We start from the raw sequence: 3,732 nt of genomic DNA, 5'->3' as shown, positions 1-3,732 counted from the left end.
GAATGGGTAAGCAATAAAGCTTGTGCCGCAGAAGATTCCGGTTGCCCTGAGCGTGTTCTTACCAGGGGGAACAAAAGCGCGGGCAATATTCCATTTTCTGATATTTTCTTCAGTTTCTTTCTTCGTGACTTGAAGTTCTTATCAAACAAGTCTTTCACTTGCTTGATCAGAGTTACCCTAAGATATTTTATATTATTTGGGGCTATTGTGAAAGGTGTTCTTTCCCTGATTTCTTTCTCAATCTGTTTGTCCTTTGTATAAAGGAGGGTTACTGACTTATGTGAGTTCATCTTGTATCCAGCCACTTTGCTGAAAATGTTTATCAACTTGGAGGAGTTCTCTGGTAAAATTTTGGATGTCACTTATATATAGTATCATATCATCTGTGAATAGTGATACTTTGGCTTATTCCTTTCAAGCTTGTATCTCCTTCAGTTTTCTATTTCTTCAACTAAAACTTCAAGTACTGAATTGACTAGACAATCTTGTCTTGTTCCTGATTTTAGTGAAATTGTTTTGGGATTCTCTCTTTTTAATTTGATGTTGGCTATAGCCTTGTTATAAATTTTCTTTATTACATTGAGGTATGTCTCTTATATCTCTGATCTCACCTGGAAATTTATCATGAAGAGATATTGGATTTTGTTAAAGGCTTTTTTGGCATCTAATGAGATAGTCATATGGGTATTTTTTTCTTTCCATTTATGTGTATGGTGAATTACATTGACTTATTCTTGTATGTTGAACTGTCCTTGCATTCTGGAATGAAACCTATTTGATCATGGTGGATAATCTTTTTGATATGTTATTGTTTTGATGTGTTTTGATCTGGAGACTGATAGACGTCCTGGGCAGGGAACATGTTGGTGCAGGAAAGTCTGTTACTACTATGACAGGAATGCTTGGAAATTACCATTATGGACAAAGCCACCCAAGGAAGCCTCACTGAATCTGCATGACTCAAAATTTGCTGTTCAACTATAGTTCTAAGTCAGTGCTGAGAAGACCAAGTACCACCATGATGACTACATTAAATTCTTACATTATATTGCCCAGACTACATGTCTGAGTATCGCATGAAGATATAGAGATTAAATGTTGGTGAGTTTTGTCCAGTATTTGATGGCTTCTTTGAGTTCTGTTGGTTGTCTACTGATGGCTCTTTGACAGGTGCAGCAGGTGCACATTGCTGTGAACTAGGTGTCATACAAAGAAGTCTGAAGCATTTGGCTTCTGTTTCATCAGTGATACTATTTCAATCTTCTTGAAACTGTTCAAGTGTCATCAAAGGGTGCTGTATATTGACATTTAAATTCACTATGGGGATGGCACAGAAGAGGTCTTCTGTACCACGTCATGACTGTGTCCTTTTATAAATACCGAAAGTACTTCCCAGGAACTGGGGGCCTACAGAATATTAGGGATGTCAAAGGCAAGTTCTATTCTGTTAACTAACATGAGATGAGACCAATAATGAGTCTCATGAAGCCATTTCCAAGCCCATCATATCCAAAGTAATGGAGAAGTTCCTACCAAGTGCAGTGGCCTTACAATTGGGCTCAGATTCCTGGTACATGAAGTAGTTAGATTGTTTCTATCTGACCATCAAAGATAGAATGCCCAATGTTTGGAGTTTGTCAAGAGTCTCAACTTGCCTCTGTTAATGCTGTAAGGAGGGGCCATCCATAAAGACACTCTGTGCTAGATGTAAGAAACAGCTCTGGCCCTGGACACAGAGATTCCTAATGAGCTACCATATAGTGACTACTTTGAATACGTTGGACCATATTTTAAGCACAACAGTCTTTCCAATATGACTAACAAGAACACTGATGAAAACCTGGAAAACATCAAGCAGTTGATTTTTGAGAACTAGAGAATGCTCTCCCATGCCCCTGGGGTCCAAATGCAGGTAATACCTGAAGATGACATCATAGATGGGAATGGAAAAAGAGGATAAGGAAGATCCTGATGAACACATCTCCATCTGCTTCTCTGACAAGGATATTGTCTGAAAGAAAGACTTTTCCAATTCAGATGAGGAGGATGAAGGTGGTCACAAGAACTTTTCTAATTAAAAAAAGCTAAAAGAGTCAAAACAGAGGATAAAACAGAGAGAGATCCAGAAGAGGAAAAAGAAGTCACAGAAGAGGGGTAAACCAAAGAGGAGAAGCCAGAAGTCAGATGCCAAAACAATCAAAGAAGCGGTCAAGCTGGCCTGAGCAAGATCTGCAGCTCTGACCTGTTCCCCAAGTCCCTCATTTTTCCACAGTCTCTTAGATTTTATTCTATTCTCTATTAATTCATATGAAATATATTAAATATAATATTCTCAAAGACTAAATAGGAAATAGGGACTAGAGTCTGGGGCAGTGGTGCTGGGGAGCTCTTCCCAAAAATTACTTTGCCCATCCTGTCCCAGGTCTTCATTTTGAACCATGCAAGGTATGAATGGAAAGAAAACAACCACAAGGCAAAATCCTGAAGTGCTCAGTGACAACTTAGGATCTCTGCTCAGATGTTCTTACTGAGCTTCTAGAAGGGATGACTGGGTCTTTTGGGACTCTTTATTTGGGCTAAGGTAATACAAGCCATTTTTTATTAGTTCTGTGTATAGCTTCCCAGGAGTCTCAGGCAAGCAAAACAACTCATGTTGCCCTGTCTCGCCTACTTCTGCAGGTAGGGATGGTTTGTCTAACTTTCTTTTTTAAATGGTTTCATGTTATGAGACTCTTTGTAATAAAACAGCACATTTCCATTAAAAATCGTTTATCTAATCTTGATTTAACTGTAGTTAGTGGTGCCTACCAAAAAGATTATCCATCATTTTTTGAATTTCCAATTTTATAGAGTACAGATTTTGGAAGTATGGCCTAGTGATATTTTTTAGATTTCCTTGGTATATTTTTGTGTCCCCCTTTTGATTTCTGATTTGTTAATTTAGATATTGTCTCTACACCTTTTAGTTTGTTTGGATATGTGTTTGTCTGTCTTCTTGATTTTCTTAAAGAACTTTTTTTTTCTGATACTTTGTATTGTTTTCTTTGTTTCTATTTTATTGATTTCATCCCTGAGTTTATTTCCTGCTGTCTATCTCCTCTTGGGTGTGCTTACTTCTTTTTGTTCTAGAGCTTTCAGGTGTTCTGTTAAGTTGCCAGTATACGAACTCTCTTTATGAGGGCACATAGTGTCATGAACTTCCCAAATAGCACCGTTTTTACTGTGTCCATAAGCTCAGGTATGCTGTGACTTCATTTTCATTGAATTCTAGGAAGTCTTTAATTCCTGTCGGTCTGTCTTGGCCTATTTTTCAGTGAGCAGAGAGCTGTTCAGTTTCCATGAGTTTGCAAGCTTTCTGTTGTTTCTGTTGTTGATATAGAGCTCTAAGCCTGATAGGATGCAGGGAGTTATTTCAATTTTCTTGTATCTATTGAGACTAGCTGTGTGTCTGATTCTCTGGTCAGTTTTGGAGAAAGTTCTGTGAGGTGCTGAGAAGAAGGGATATCTTTTTGTTTGGATAGAATATTCAGTAAGTATCTGTCGGGTTCATTTGGTTTATAACGCAGTTAGCTCCAGCACTTCTATTTAGCATTTTGTCTAAATGACCTGTCTGTTGGTGGGAGTGGGGTATTCAAGTCTCCCACTATCAGTGTGTAAAGTGAAATATGTGATTTAAGCTGTAGTAGTGTTTCTTCTACAGAAATGGGTGCCCTTGTGTTTGGGGAACTGCTA

The 3,732-nt window shown here is 38.1% G+C and overlaps 1 pseudogene; it reads left to right on the top strand.

Annotated features, from left to right (window-relative positions):
• Positions 1-816: 816 nt before the first annotated feature.
• On the top strand, positions 817-2,222 carry LOC110309638 (annotated as a pseudogene).
• The last annotated feature ends 1,510 nt before the right edge of the window (positions 2,223-3,732 follow it).

Source organism: Mus caroli, chromosome 14, assembly GCF_900094665.2.
Source record: "Mus caroli chromosome 14, CAROLI_EIJ_v1.1, whole genome shotgun sequence".
NCBI classification, from domain to species: Eukaryota; Metazoa; Chordata; class Mammalia; order Rodentia; family Muridae; genus Mus; species Mus caroli.
The sequence above is the reverse complement of the archived record's forward strand: the minus strand, read 5'-3'. Positions and strand labels throughout refer to the sequence as shown.